Below are 16,052 nucleotides of genomic sequence, written 5' to 3' on the forward strand. Positions count from 1 at the left end.
GACAGGAAGTCATAAATCCTAATTGATAAAGATAAATAAATTTAAATTAAAACTTAAGTTATTTACATAGTTTTTCAAAACAAAAAAATAGAGAAGCACAGAAGAGTCTAGTGTAGAAGATCTTAAGCAATCAAAGTGAACATTACCAATAACAGAACAAAATGAAATTATGTACCACCTGAAAAGATGTAATAAAAAGAATAGAGTTCCGGGGCGCCTGGGTGGCTCAGTGGATTAAAGCCTCTACCTTTGGCTAGGGTCATGGTCTCGGGGTCCTGGGATCGAGCCCCACGTCCAGCTCTGCTCAACAGGGAGCCTGCTTCCCTTCCTCTCTCTCTCTGCCTGCTTGAGATCTCTGTCTGTCAAATGAATAAATAAAATCTTAAAAAAAAAAAAAATAGAGTTCCACCTCCGTGATATTCCGGCCAATGATGCCTCAAGATTCTAATCACAAGGGGCACGTGGGTGGCTCAGTGGGTTAAAGCCTCTGCCTTCAGCTTGGGTCCTGGGATTGAGCGCCCACATCGGGCTCTCTGCTCAGCAGGGAACCTACTTCTCTGCCTGCCTCTCTGCCTACTTGTGATCTCTGTCTGTCAAATAAATAAATAAAATCTTTGAAAAAAAAGAAAAAGAGAATCAAGGAAAGACTAAAGACTACTTGAAAATGAAGGGATGCTTAAAAGACCTCAGAACAAGAAAATGTAATGCATCATTCTGGAATGGATACGTTTGCTACAAGAAACATCACAAATACAATAGTGATACATTAAAAAAAAAAATCTAAAGATTTGGTGAAAGTACTTATCAGTGGTAACTTCTTGATTTTGGTGGAAATATTGTGGTTTTATAGGAAACTGCCTTTTTGGAAATATCTACTGAAATACTGAGAAGCAATAAAGCATGTAGTTCTTTGTACTATAACTGCAACACTTCTAAAAGTTTGAGATTGTCCAAAGTAAAGTAAGAAAATTATTTTTAAAATAAAATAAAAAGGAATAAAATTTAAGAAAATATGCAAGATCTGTGTAAAGATATTTTTTTAATGTCCTTTCTAAGGACTTAAAAGAACATTTAAATGGAAAGGCATACCATATTTCTGGGCAGGAAAAGTCAGCATCTGAAAGGTATTTCTCTAAGTAAGTCCATAAATGAAAGACATTCCTAATAAAACTATCAATAGCTTCCTGGAACTTGACAAATTGATTCTAAAGTTAAATATAATGAGGGAAAATAAGAACAGACTGAAAAGTCCCAAAAACATGTTATAAAGCTTCAACAATTAAAACACTGAGGTAAAAATTTAAAAAATAAAAATGAAACACTGAGGTAATGGTACATAAATAGACCATTATATAGAAACAGAATCAAGCTAAATGACTTTTAATATTGCATTGGTTAAATAAATTATGGTAGATGCATAAAATGTAATTACTGTGGGATCATTTTTAAAAAGAGCTCTGCATGTATTCATATTTTTAAAATCACATTCGAGGGAAGCTGGGGTGGTTTCATCGCTAGGCCTTCAGCTCAGGTGGGTCATGATCCTGGGGTCTTGGGACTCAACCCTGCACCCAGGCTCCCTGCTCCATGGGGAGCCTGCTCCTCCCTCTCTCTCTGCCTGCTCCTCTGCCTACTTGTGCGCGCTCTCTATCAAATAAATAAATAAAATATTTTTTTAAAAATCACATTAAGTTACAGTGTTAAATGAAAAAATATTCAGAACAAGTACAGACACCATGATTTGTATTAAAAAATGTATACATATACAAGCTTTATAGAATATCCTATATAGAATATGTAAAATATCTCTGAAAAGCCCTAAAAGAAACGGATTTAATGGTGGTTAACCAAAATGAAGAAACTGGCTGTCTGATAGCAAAAGTGAGAATATGCAATTTTTACCTATTTATTTATATCTTCTCTTTTATATCTTCTATTTTTATCTTCTCTTTTTTTAAAATGTTCTTATTTATTTGAGAAGGAGCATACATTGGGGGGTGGGGGGAGCCTCAGAGGGAAAGAATCTCAAGCAGTCTCCCCACTAAGTGAGCACAGAGCCAGATGCAGGGCTTGATCTCATGACCCTGAGATCATGACTTAAGCCAAAATCAACAGTCTGACACTTAACCCACTGAGCCACCCAAGCACCCCCCCATTTATATCTTCTAAACTGTATACGTTGTTGTATACTTTGCATTGCCCACTTAAAATAATATTTTAATATACATTTATACTCTAATGATTTTAATAAGTTAAATTATCAAAAAGGAATGAATTTACCTATCTCAGGTCCAAATTCCTCCTACTAATGTAAGCTGCCCTGAATGTTGAGAGTTCTCAGTAAAGTGTCCAACTATCAAGGTGATAGTGCCTTTTGAAAGTTAAATAAAAACAGAATGGGTGAGATAAGCAGCCTGGGGCGGGAAGGGTGGTGGGGGAGACTGTACCATCAGACTTCCCCTCAAAGGGACACCTGTGTGCTTTCTAAGTATCTGATGCATTTCCAAAACACAACAGAAGCAACAAGGCTAATGTTGAATCACAGACAAATACCCTTAGGTCTGGTATTTAAACAAATGTCTGAGAAACTAGTTAGAAGATGGAGATAAAGATAGAGCCAAAATAAAGAATTTGACTTCTTTAACCTCTTCAACAGGAGAAAATGTACCTGCAGGAAGAATATTCTGATGAGAAAGGTGAATACTCTCAAGGGTCAGAGAAGCCCCACAGGTAAAAACTTGTTTAGATTACTCCCCAACGGGGGCACCTGGGTGGCTCAATCATTAAGTGGCTCTGGTCATGATCCCAGGTCCTGGGATAGAGCCCTGATTGGGCTCCCTGCTCCATGGGGAGCCTGCTTCTCCCTCCCCGACTCCCCCCGCTTGTGCTCCCTCCCTCACTGTCTTTCTCTCTCTCTGTCAAATAAAGAAATGAAATCTTTAAAAAATACAAAATAATAATTAAAAAAAAAAAAAGATTACCCCTCAACACTACCCGTGTCCATCTGCTGGGATCTGCCTGTCACTAAATGATGTGCTTTCCCAAGAAGCAAGACTTCCTAGAAAGAGCCCTGAAGAATGGACAAGCATGCTTTGTATCCAGGTCCTAGTTCTTCTTATGAGTCTAATTACAGAGTGACACTGAGAACATTAGTCCTTTAATGCCTGACATGGTCTAGATCAACTGGTAAAGTTCAGATTTCTGAAACTCCCATGCTAAAAATGAGAAGAGAACTATGAAAACTCCTAAAAGTACTATCACTCACACACACAAACACACACATCCCCCCTGCCAAAAGTCCTATCTGTCCAACAAATTGTCCATACTTAGACATTTCTAATTTCTAAAGTTTCCAATTCTTTCTCTAGAAAATAGTAAATCAATAGTTAGTATAACTATTTTGTATGGCTATCAAATACATTTTCAAAAGCATAATTTACTAAGGTTTGAATGCTAAAACACTGAACAATTTCAAACATAGGTTTCGAAAAATTCACTGTGTGATGATTATACATTTAAACTATCACTACAGAGGCGCCTGGGTGGCTCGGTCTTTCAGCCTCTGCTGAGGTCATGATCCCAAGGTCCTGGGATAGAGCTCCTCATTGGGCTCCCTGCTGGGCAGGAAGCCTGCTTCTCTCACTCCCACTCCCCATGCTCGTGTTCCCTCTCACTGTCTGTCAGATTAATAAATTTTTTAAAAATCTTTAAAAAGGGGCGCCTGGGTGGCTCAGTGGGTTAAGCCTCTGCCTTTGGCTTGGGTCATGATCTCAGGATTCTAGGATTGAGCCCCACATCAGGCTCTCTACTCAGCGGGGAGCCTGCTTCCCTCTCTCTCTCTGCCTGCTTCTCTGCCTGCCTGTGATCTCTCTCTCTCTGTCATATAAATAAATAAAATATTTTTTAAAAAATTTTTAATCTTAAAAAAAATAAACTATCACTATATGTTTCCTTCAATTTTGTTTGAACCTGACAAAGTTAACAGAAAGAAGATGTCCCTGCATAATCCCTAATTCATCCAAAATCCTTTCTATCCCTTTAATTCATGCCACACAGCAGGATGTAATAAGGGATATTAGGATTTTCCAAATTATCATGCTACGGGCAACCATCAGTTAAACATTCATTATCAACATGCGTAAGTAGGGCATGAAAAGATACAGTTCTACTTCAGCAGTAAAGATGAAAAACAAGGTAAGCTTTAATAATGTAGACAGGGAAGAAAAAAATAAAAAAACAGACCAGGAGAAGAAACATGGATCACTGTGCAGTGGAAGACTATGAAGATTGTGAAGGTGAAATACACATCCCACTTTGACAGGGGTCCCCAAAACACAGCCACTAGAAATCTGGGCACTATCCAGCATTTAATAAAGGTATTATTTTTACTATTTTCAGTACCTAAATTAATGTACAGGAAATTTGATTTTCAACTAGTATCCCTAATTAGAAATGCAACAATGCTCATTCTAAAAAATCTCTAAGAAGGAAAATAAAAATTACCAGTAATTTCACTATCTAATTAGCATTCCAGTTTATTTTCTCAAGCATATGTACATTTATAAAAACACAATGAAACACAACTAAGGTCCTGTGATGTATAAAATTTTGTATAATTTTCTTTCATTAAACATAGGTTTGGAATAATTCTAACATTTTAAAATATTCATCCAAGATACAAATATCACATCACAGTGTGCAGTTAAATAGCCCTTATGCTAGATATTTAGGTTATTTCTACTATTTTGTTAGCAAAATAGATAAGAGATCAGTATTTCATTGGTGGAGACCAAAGAGCCCCAAGCCTTCCTTGCAGAGGTTCTGGTGAAGTGAATAAATGAGAACCACAGCTCTAGTGATCAGTTCTTATCTACTGAATATGACATGACATCCTTACCAAGCCAGGCTCCTTAGTTCAGCCCTTCACAAACTCTTGTTTGCCTTGATCCCTTTGTTACCACTTTTGGAATTTTGTTTGGTTTGAAACAAATTGAGAAAATAAAAGTGATTAGAGGCCAGCCTTACCAGTAACTTACCACACACCTGCAGTGAGCTTTGCCAAATAGGGTAAAAGAGTATTGGCTATCTGTGGCCCGGAGAAACCTAGAGGACAAGATCTAAGGTAGAGTCTGACTTAGATTTTTCTCAACCTGACCTTAAGCAACTCTCCTTTGAGACCAGGTCAGAATTTCTAAGCAGAACTAGCTTTCAGGGATATAATAGTAAAGGTATAGGATAGCTATACACACTTGGACTTCCAATCAGACAAGAATTAGAAAATAGCAATTGTGTTTAAAAAGGCAGGAGAGGACTTAATGTAAGCAAAGCATTTTCCTCATATATCCTTAGAGCTTGTTGTTCATACTGCAGCCTGCAATCCTACCCAATTTGATGGATTATATCAATATTTTTATAATATGTGATATGGAACAAGACAGAAAATATCAGAGTACAGCACAGTGTACAAAGCAGAATCCTGGACTTATAGAAGTGAATGAAAATACTTGGGTCCCTGCCCTTGTAGAATTCTTACAGTCTAGAAACTATCAAATAATCACATAAATAAAGAGCAATAGTGTAACTAAACATTCACGCTCAAAACAATCCTTTTCTTGAAATGTTGGGAATTACTGATCTATTGTATACATTGCTATATGCTTAAGTGCTGTGGGAGGAAACAATTAGGGAATTAAGATAAATTATCATCAGGAAAGCTGATTTAGATTGGAGGAGAGGTGCACGTGACAGGTCAGGATTCTTTAAGCAAGTACATTCAAGCAGAGACTGAAATGATGTACCAAAAAGAAAGTGGGAAGAAAGTCTGACAGAAAACAGCACCTTCAGCAAGGGCCTGTACACTTTAACAAAAAGAAAAGCCAATGGGCAGAGAGGAAAATTAAAACCATCTAGATAAGGTTTGGAGATTGCTTCCTTCAGACAGGAAGAGATCATGCAGGAATTTTAAGTCTCCCCAGAGCAATGAGAATGTTCCAATTTGCATTTTAAAAGATCATGAATGGAGCAGAAATAGGAAAGAGTCTGGACTGGCTACTGAGATGATACCAAGCAGAGACTAGAGGACTGATCTAATATATATTTTGAAAGCAGAAAAGATAAGGTGCCGACAGTCTGGATGTGATGAGATACCTGGGATAACTCACAGGTTCCCCCCAAGTGAGCAGTGAAATGGGATGAGATCCATGAGAAACCCAGAGAAGCAGTGCTGAGAGGAAAGATCCCAGTTCACCTAGTTACAGTTAACAAGTAGAGATGTCAAATTAATAACTATTACTGGATGGAGATCTAAAAAAAGAAGTCAGCATCAAAAGGGTTTATGACACATGATTCTGCTCTGTAAGTATTTACCCTCAATAATAAATAACACATATGCAAAAAAAAAAATCTACAATAAATTTTAAAGATTCTATGGAGCAACAGCTTATAAATACCATAGTAGCTGAAGCCACAGTGTATCTGAAAATGTAGAGCAACAGTGTAACAAAACATTCATACTTAAAATAATCTTCTTCCAGGAAATGGTAGAGAATCACTTGTCTGTTGTGTTCATTTGCTGTATGCTCCACATCTAACCTAGCACATGATACACAGTACGTGTTAAAATACTTACTGAAGAAATATACCCACTATTAGGCAGAACAAACTACCCAGCAAAAATAAGACAGTGCAAATAACAAGTAACTGTGCAATGAAAAACTCTGTACTATGAAGCATACAAATGTGATAGAACAAAGACATTTCTCAGAAAAAAAGGAAAATGAGTTATCTACACTATCATAGCCTAATAGTATCAAAGCTAGATTCTATTCCTAAGAATCAGCTTAATTTCAATACCAGAAATTCCATCCCTAGACAACCAATGGTAAAATATGCTCACCTTCCCTATCATCCCTAGATATGAGAAAGAATTAAAATGTAATAAAAGTTTGATATTTAAAGCTATAGTAAAATCTTATCTAGTTTCCTAAAACAAGAGAATAGAAGGAATTTTATTAAAATAAAAATGGCGGGACGCCTGGGTGGCTCAGTTGGTTGAGCGGCTGCCTTCGGCTCAGGTCATGATCCCAGCGTCCTGGGATGGAGTCCCGCATCCGGCTCCTTGCTCGGCAGAGAGCCTGCTTCTCCCTCTGCCTCTGCCTGCCTCTCTGTCTGCCTGACAAATAAATAAATAAAATCTTTAAAAAAAAAAAATGGTCTCGCTCGCTCTCCCTCTATGCCTGACAAATAAATAAATAAAATCTTTAAAAAAAAAATGGCAATTACTGATGATTTTTCTTTACTCTCTTGTTCACGAAAGTCATACTGATACATAGAGAATTCAGAAAATGCACACAGAAACAAATGAGAAAAATTACCCATAAGTTCATCACCCAGAAGAAATTAACCACTTAAAACATTTTGCACAAAACTTTTTCTGTGCATACATACATGGTGGTGGAGAGTAAACAGTAATCCACGACTAATCGTATAATTGTTTAAGACTATGAAGGAGATTACAAAATACTGCTATAGCTAGTGTACAGTATAGAGGGAAGACCAACTTGAAGAAGTAACAACTGAGCTAAGTAAGCTATCTGAAGGATGAGATGGAATTAACCAGAAAAGAAGAACAGGTCAGGGTAGCAGTCAAGGTAGAGGGAACAAGAAGGTGAGCAAGGTACCAGCCCCACCTAGCCAGGAAATGGGGGGAAAAATTTGGCTGGGCAAAGCCTTACTGAGAGAGAGCTGAAAGGACTTGATTCTCAGGGAAAGGATTGGATTGTTCCAAAGGGCGTGGAGGGTGGGGAAATGAGAATCTTTGAGGATGTGCAATATAATATTTTAAAGATAATAACACAGTATTTTAAAATTTATATTTTAGTTTCCACAAAACCTTCTAGATTGGTAGCAAGTGAAGAAAAACAGTGACTTTAACTCTTGCACAACTCCCAAAAAAATTCATATTAGAAATGGAGGTGGGCAGAGGAGTGTGTGTGTGTGTGTGTGTGTGTATAAAATATAAAATAAATTTATATTACTTTAAAAGACCGAAAGACCGGCATTAGACACTGAGTTTAATGATAGTATGGAATATACCTGTTTTATCATCTCTAATAAATATATAACAAATTAGTATCAAGGGAATAATCATTTGCTGTATGAAGAAAAACTGGCTAACATAAATGGATGATCTTAAAGACACCCAGACAAGGAAAAAACATCACTATCCATAGGACAAAGCCCCACACAGAGACTTCTGGCCTCCAGAGAAAGGGAGCTGGTGGTGGAGCAGAGTAGGTCCCTCAAAGGCCTGGAGAGAGTATCCTTCAACCCTAACTATCCATTCTTCATCCATCTATTCACTCAAGAAAAAGATTTAACCCAGCAATTCTTACTAGGCATATATCCAAGAATAAAGAAAATCACACATACATACTAAAACTAGTTTGTGAATATTCATAGCACATTATTCATAATAGCCAAAAAGTACAAACAACTCAAATGCCCATCAACTAATGAATAAACAAAAAGTGATATATCCGGGACGCCTGGGTGGCTCAGTTGGTTAAGCAGCTGCCTTCGGCTCAGGTCATGATCCCAGCGTCCTGGGATCGAGTCCCATATCGGGCTCCTTGCTCCGCAGGGAGCCTGCTTCTCCGTCTGACTCTGCCTTCCACTCTGTCTGCCTGTGCTCGCTCTCGCTCGCTCTCTCTGACAAATAAATAAAATCTTTAAAAAAAAAAAAAAAAGTGATATATCCATACAATGGAATACAAATCAGCCATAAAAAGGAATAAAGTACTGATAGATGTTACATGATGGATGAACATTGAAAACATTATGCTAACCGAAAGACTCCAGTCCAAAAAACCCACTTATTGTACGGTTATACTTACATGAAATGTCCAAAATAGGTAAATTCATTGAGACAGAAAGCAGATTAGTCACTGGTTGGGGCCAAAGGAGATAGGAGCTGAAGAGAAAGGGACAATAACTGCTAATGGGAACAGGGCTTCTTTGGAGATGATAAAAATGTTCTAATATCGATTCTGATAACAGTTGCACAATTCCATGCAATACTAAAACCACTGGATTGTACACTTTAAATAGGTGGATTACGTGGTATGTGAGTTATATCTTAATAAAATTGTTACTTAAAAAGAAAGAGGATATTTTATTTTAGCGCCCCCAAGAATTATGGTAAATTGCTAGAAATATAGCAAAGAAAAAAAAAAAAAAAGAACCTGTTCTCAAAGCCCTAACATTCTAAGGGGGGGGGGGGACCAGTCAAGAAACAAAGACAAAACAATGAGAAAAAGAAAGAGAAGAAATCACAGACTACCCAAGTTTAGTTAGGCACCTAACTTAGGCCTGGGTGGTTCTGGTGTCAAGCAGAGAACTCAAAATACCAGATTTTCGTCCTTCATTTGAAATTTAAATCTAAGCAACTTTTTAAAAATTATGTACCTATTCAGCTTATTAAAATCTTCATTCTTATAGAAAAATTAATAATGGATTTTTTAAAAGCATTTGTGCACCTACAAGGTTTAAAACATATTTTTAATTTTAGACAAGCAACCGATTAAAATCTGTTAATAGTCTCCAATTTAAATTGTATTGTACCACCAAGTTCGTGGAATGTTGTAAAGATTGTATGCAAACTTTCATAATGCCTTAAATTGGGAGAAAGAGGGCCTTAAAAAAAAAAGGTATAGCCGTGTAATACATCCCAAAACAAAGCGGGGGGGTGGGGGAGGGTGGACCAGCAAGGCAGAATTTGAGTAATGATCATAAAGGAGAACTAAGTGTTTCACGGCAAAAATGGAGCTTTAAGAATTAAAGCCACTAATTTCCAGCCACAACACTTAGAAATTATATTAGCAAATGTTACCATAGAAACGGTGAAGCCGAATTTCCCGATGAAAAATTAAAATTCCAGCACATTCAAGGGAGTGAAATAGGTCAAAACTTGGTCCGAACGTAGGTGGAACTGAGCCTACCATAAACTTACATCGAGATAGGGTGAACCAACGCCAACTTCTAACGCACATTTCCAAATCAGGTCTTGATAAACCGCCTTGAGGGTAATTTACCAAGTTTAAAAAAAAAAAAATGTCCTCTCTTCTCCTGGAGCAGAAACCTTACAAAACCCTCCTGAGCATCGCCCACAACCAAAGCCAGTCCTTGCAGACCTGCACCGGGCAGTGTAGGGCAAGGCTGGCTCCGAGTCCACCCGGCTTAAAGCATCTGAATCTAGCCCGGTTGGTTTCATTGGCTCGCCTGGAGGAAAAACCCAAGCTCGAACCCAGAGCTTCAGCCTGCCTAACTCCCCCCTCCACATCCCCACCCTTCGCCACGTCCCGCCCGTGCCTGGCATTCCACGCGGAGCGATCCAACTCATTTATTAAGCTCCCACTGTCTACACCGCATCGTGGTTTCAGGCACTGCAAGAAGAGATGGTCCCTTGCCGAAAAAAACCAAAAGAGCAGCAAGGGGGCTGCGGACGAACCCGGGGAGGGGCTACCTGCCTGCGGCGGCGAGATGTTCTGGAGAGGAGCCCCTGCTTTCACCGAAACCCCCGGGTCGTGACAGTTCCAGAGAAGAGATGGCACCGAGAGCGAAGCAGGCCGTACCTCCCTGGAGTCCCCCGCAGACCAGGCTGGAAGGGGAATGGAAAGGAGTCGGCATCCCTGGACCACCCGCGCGCTGCTCTGCCCGAAGGAGGGGGACCCAGACTTCGACCCCCGGGAGAACGGCGAGCGCGGGGACCGAACCCCCGAGAGGGCCGGAGCGGACTGTCACTGGCTCCCGCCTCCCTCCGCTGCGACTATGGCCGGCCACTCTCTCCCCAGCATGACATCGGCGGCAGTCGTGGACCCAGCGTCTCCAGTGCTGCGTCTCCGCTGCCCCGACCGCCGACACCCCCAGCGGCTCGGAGCAGAGGGGGGCAGTGCCGAGAAGACCGCCCGAGCCCCTCCCCCCACCATCCCTCGCCCGGAGTCCGGAAAAGCGGTTACCTGGCGCGCGGGGTGGACCGGGATACGACCCAGAGGAGGAAGATGAGGAGGAAGAGGGTGGCCCCCGGCCCAGGGAGATTTGGGAAATTTGGAAGACTTGTTCCGCACTGGGTGACAGCTGTTCGCTGCGCACGCGCAGCGGACCCAGACGCCTGATCACTCCGCCGCTCCTCACCCTCCCTTCGAGAGGATGGTAGGCAGCGGCGAAAGCGCGCGCACAGAGCCTGCCGGCTCTCCCTACGCGAGGGCGCGCGCGGTGTCACGTGACCACTGGGGCCCGACACTCAGTGGGTCACGTGAACTTCGAAACAGTTTAGAGATGCCTGGCACCTTCTTGCTTTGGGATTAGTCTTCCTCGCTGTTCTTAATGTAGATTTGCTGTGGTGCATCTTGTTGTCTGGGGAGGGGCATGCCCACTTTTTCCCAGACGGGAAGACACTTAAGGAGGAAGGAACAGGTGCACAGAACCTTGCCCGGAAGTGCCTACCGGGTTCCCGCAGGGCTGGACCTGAGGGAGTCCACGCGCCACACGTCGTCCTGGGCCGCGACGCGGGCCTATGGCTGCCTCCGGCGCGCGAACGTCAGAGTGGCGTTGCCATGGGTGGGGCTTCGGAATGCTCTGCGGAGCCTGGCTAGGATGTCGGGGCTCGCTGCTGGGCAGCAGTGACAGCGTCTTAATCACCGGGGCTCCTGCGCCTCCCAACAATGGGAGATCCCGAGTGCGCCAAAGGGGTCCACCTACCAACCTTTTAACAAGCAACTCTCAAGCAGAAGTCCGTGTTCTTTGACTAGAAGAGCGAAACTGTCCCATACTCCAAGCACCTACGTGGAGTCCATCCAGGTGTGCGCTGGAGCTGAGGAGAACCAAGGGTGGCCACAATAGGAATCAAGGCTGGGGAAGCTCTCAAAAACTAGGGATTGGCAGCAGTTTGGCCTGAACTGTAGTAACAGGAAGTGCAAGTGTCTCCGGATCCCTGAACGTACTTAAATTAGCTTGCTACTTCTGGTTACTGTGGTGCTGTAACTCCGCCCTCCAAGGTGTCAGAAGGAACCGCATAGACCTTTTAAGTCTTTGTACTGCCAAAGACAGATGGTTAACACCAGATGTTTTGCAAAGCTCAACAATTTTTAACTTCCTGCAGAGTACCCAGCTGGGTCCCTTGTAGCGTTTCCCCTAACGCCCTCTTAGCTAAGACTATGCAGATCATTACACTCCTGAGCACCCGTGGGCTAATATGCTGAGGTTCCTATTACAATCCACTGATTTCTCCTTTTTAAAGTATCTCAGCAGGTCCACTTACCACACCCTTGAAGCCTTTTCTCCCTGGGAAGAGCATATCGAGGTCGGATGAAATGTGAATAATTAAGTAAGGCTAGTGTGATTATTGGGCCACCACATTTATTTAGTTATTAAATTAGAAACAAGGTTTATGCTCTGTTACCCATATACACGTCTGAACTTGCCTAATACATATATTCAACTAGGAATTCTCCAAATGTGTATGCTATGAGGATCCCAACCGTCCTTACAAGTCAGTTGGATATGCTAAAACAATAAATATATAACCCAACATTTATTTAGAGCTTACTATGAGCTTGACACTGTTTTAAGTGCCTCACAAATATTAACTAAATTTATCCTTATAATAATTCAAGGGAGTTATTGTTATTATCTCCTTATTTTAGATACTAAAACTGAAATACACAGGTTAAGAAACTTGCCAAATAGCTACTAAAATCCAGGGTACTTAGGAAGGCATATGCTGTATCAGACTGACAACCTGGTACACCAGAATAAAAAGTCTGGAAATCTGAATTCCAGTCCCTTTACAGTTTGCGGATGTATGATATTAAATAAATAACATTTGTTAAACACAGTAAATCAAATTTGGGGGCTTTTTTAAACTGAAAAATTAGAGGAAAATACCAGCCTTGCTGACTTCAAGCATATTGAACATCAAGGAAGATAATGCAAAATGCCAAAACACTTCAAAACCTGGATAGCACTGTTAATTTATTAGCAACAGTTTGGGGAATTGAACTGAAAATCAAATGGATTCATGGCACTGAGTCCCTAAAGAATCAAATATCTGTATATGGTGAATTACAATAATAATTAACATTCTAGCCATATAGTAGATTAACTTATTTAGATCCAGTTAAGAACTCCAATTGCAATAAGATGGGAGTTGTATAATGGATACAAAGATTTCCCTTGAAGCTTATATGTTATGTGAACTACTTTTTAGATCACTTCAGAGATAATTGTTGTAAACTTCTTTATGTATAATGCAGCAAACTGATACACTATTAAATAAGATCTAATTTTGAATATATTGAAGTCCATTCAACTTCTGCAAATATAAGGAATTAAATAATAGTAATGCTCATTAACATTTATATTTACCCTATTACATATGGATGTTATTTATACAGGTATAATACAAATCACAACCAATAATTAGATATTTAGATGATGTTTTAAAGAGTCATGGTGAACAGGAAAGGAAGTAGCTAAAAAAAAATCAGAAACCTTGGTGTCTTTTCTTCTCTATGTCCTGTGCTGTGAGTTTAGGCCAATTTATCTCTTACCTGGATTATTATATAATGGATTAATATTAAATAATTCTCCTAATGCTATCTCTACCTCCAGTGCTTCTTCACCTACCCCTTTCCCTTCCAACTCATCTTCTATAGTGCAAGTCAAAAATTATCCTCCTAATGTAAAAATGGAATCATGATTCTATCCAACTGAAACACTTCATTAATTTCTCATTATTATCAAAGATTTTTAGACTTGGCTGAGAAGAGTATGGTGGCTAAGGGTATGCAGATAGACTTTGAAGTGACTCAAGCCTCCTATGTAAGCACAATATTCAATCAGTTTGGATACCATTATATTTGTGTTTGTTTTAATATAAGAAAAATACCTAAAATTACTTGGCAGTTAAATTATTTAATTTTCCTATCAAAAGATTTGAATAAAATTAGAGGGGAGATAGGTCTAGTTCTCCCTGGGCTATTGCCCTAAATTTGCACGTGTATGTGTTTGGGAGGGTAGGTGTCGGGAACAGGTGAGGTAGTTTATGGTTTTCACATCAAGGAAAACATTGGAAATTATTTATGATACATGAATCATAACACCATTTGAAAACTATTCATTTTTAACAAATAAAAGTAAAACAATAAACATAAGCTGAAGATGCAAACTCTGCATGTAGTTGTTAGTTTCAATCCATCCTCATTTTTTTTATTATTGCTGTTTATTATTACTTACACTATGTTTTATGGATAGTGATACAGCTATGAACAGGACAGATGTGAAGTTGCCTTCATTGAGCGCACAGTCAAGCCAAAATGAGAACCAACAATACACAACCAAAACATGGCTCAAAATAAAAAGACAGAAACAAATATCGGTGATGATGTGGAGAAACAGAAACATCAACGGAAATACAATATTATATGCATCAAAAACATATAGAAGAAAATCTGTAGCAGCATTAATTGTGAAGTCCCAAATTGGAAACAACCCAAATAGCCATCAATAGAATGAAGATACAAATGTTGATATATTTATACAATGGAAACAATGAAAATAAATGAACTAGTGCTATCTAAAATTGTATGGCTAGAGCACCTGGGTGGCTCAGTTGGTTAAGCAGCTGCCTTCAGCTCAGTTCATGAACCCAGGGTCCTGGGATCCTGGGATAGAGACCCACATTGAGCTCCCTGCTCAGCAAGGAGTCCGCTTCCCCTCTAACCTTCCCCGCTGCTGATGCTCACTTGCTGTCTCTCTCAAATAAATAAACAAAATCTTTTCTAAAATAGTAAGCTAAATATCACAAATACAGTGTTAAGTGAAAGAAGCTAGACACAAAAGAGCACATGCTGTATGATTCCATTTACATAACATTTAATGTTAGATAAAATTATTATATGATATTAAAAGTCAAAGTAATGGCTACATGTGAGGAGGAGAAAGGGGGCAGAGTAACTGGGAGGAAAAAGGTGGGGAACCTCTGGGATGTTAGTTATGCTCTATTTTTTTTTTACTTGTGATAATTCATCAAGCTCTATAATTATGATGTGTGCACTTTTCTCTTTTATGTGTGGCATTTAAAAAACTTTTCAGGGGCACCTGGATGGCTCAGTGGGTTAAAGCCTCTGCCTTCAGCTCGGGTCATGATCCCAGGGTTCTGGGATCAAGCCCCGCATCAGACTCTCTGCTCGGTGGAGAGCCTGCTTCCTCTTCTCCCTCTGCCTGTGTCTCTGCCTACTTGTGATCTCTGTCAAATAAATAAATAAATAATCTTTAAAGATTAAAAATAATAATAATAATAATAATTTTAAAAAACTTTTCAAACATTAGTATGTTAATTTTTGTATTTTTTATATCAACTTTCTTACTCACCTTTTGACAAATGGACCACCCAGGTTGATGTAACTTGATAAACCAAAAGGTAAAACTTCTGAACCTTCCCCCTTCCTTTTCCATAACAATTTTTGTAGTATTAGAAGTAGAAAACTTGAAGACAAAACCAGTGGATGGGAAACCGAGCTCCTTTTTCCTCTTGGTCCTATTGACCCATAAGATTTTAAGTAACTGAGAAAAAAGAAGAAGAAGAAGAAAGAAAAGAGAAGAGAAAAGAATGAATTTCTGTAATTGAAAGGGGTTTTTTCTCTTTTTAAAAAATATTTCTTTCAGGCGGGCATTTTCCTTTTTTTAATCAACGTTGTCAATAACTCAGAAAGAAACACTCCATTACAATAATTACAATAATTTTATTAGGATAAGTAATTTTTTAGCTTTTCCAGCCATGTTACAAACATACTAATATTTCAAATCCTTTTTGGCTGCAGGCAATTGTTATATTAAAATTGAAAAATATAAAGCAGATGATTTTGTAAATATTTTCTTCACTTTAGTTTGCTGAAATCATTTCAGATAGTAAAGAAGGCAGCAGGTCCATTTATAACAATTTATAACAGCATATGATAATGCCATCTGTGTGTTAACCAATGATGTTAGTGTGT

The 16,052-nt window shown here is 39.4% G+C and overlaps 1 protein-coding gene across 23 annotated transcripts in view; it reads right to left on the reverse strand.

The window, feature by feature from the left end:
- KDM4C (lysine demethylase 4C) overlaps positions 1-11,140 on the reverse strand; it is a 510,087-nt gene extending 498,947 nt beyond the window's left edge. For 19 of the 23 annotated variants that reach the window (XR_006603630.1, XR_006603631.1, XR_006603632.1 and 16 more), the window contains exon 1: positions 10,527-10,588. The gene's annotated coding sequence lies outside the window, so the exon portion shown is untranslated. Of the gene's footprint in view, positions 1-10,522; positions 10,601-10,631; positions 10,658-11,015 lie in introns of those variants that run through there. The other 4 variants (XM_004778696.3, XM_045069836.1, XM_045069837.1 and 1 more) reach the window with 3 other exon arrangements.
- Positions 11,141-16,052: the final 4,912 nt, after the last annotated feature.

Source organism: Mustela putorius, unplaced genomic scaffold (assembly GCF_011764305.1).
Source record: "Mustela putorius furo isolate JIRA1106 unplaced genomic scaffold, ASM1176430v1.1 tig00003944_pilon_pilon_pilon, whole genome shotgun sequence".
In the NCBI taxonomy this organism is placed as follows: Eukaryota; Metazoa; Chordata; class Mammalia; order Carnivora; family Mustelidae; genus Mustela; species Mustela putorius.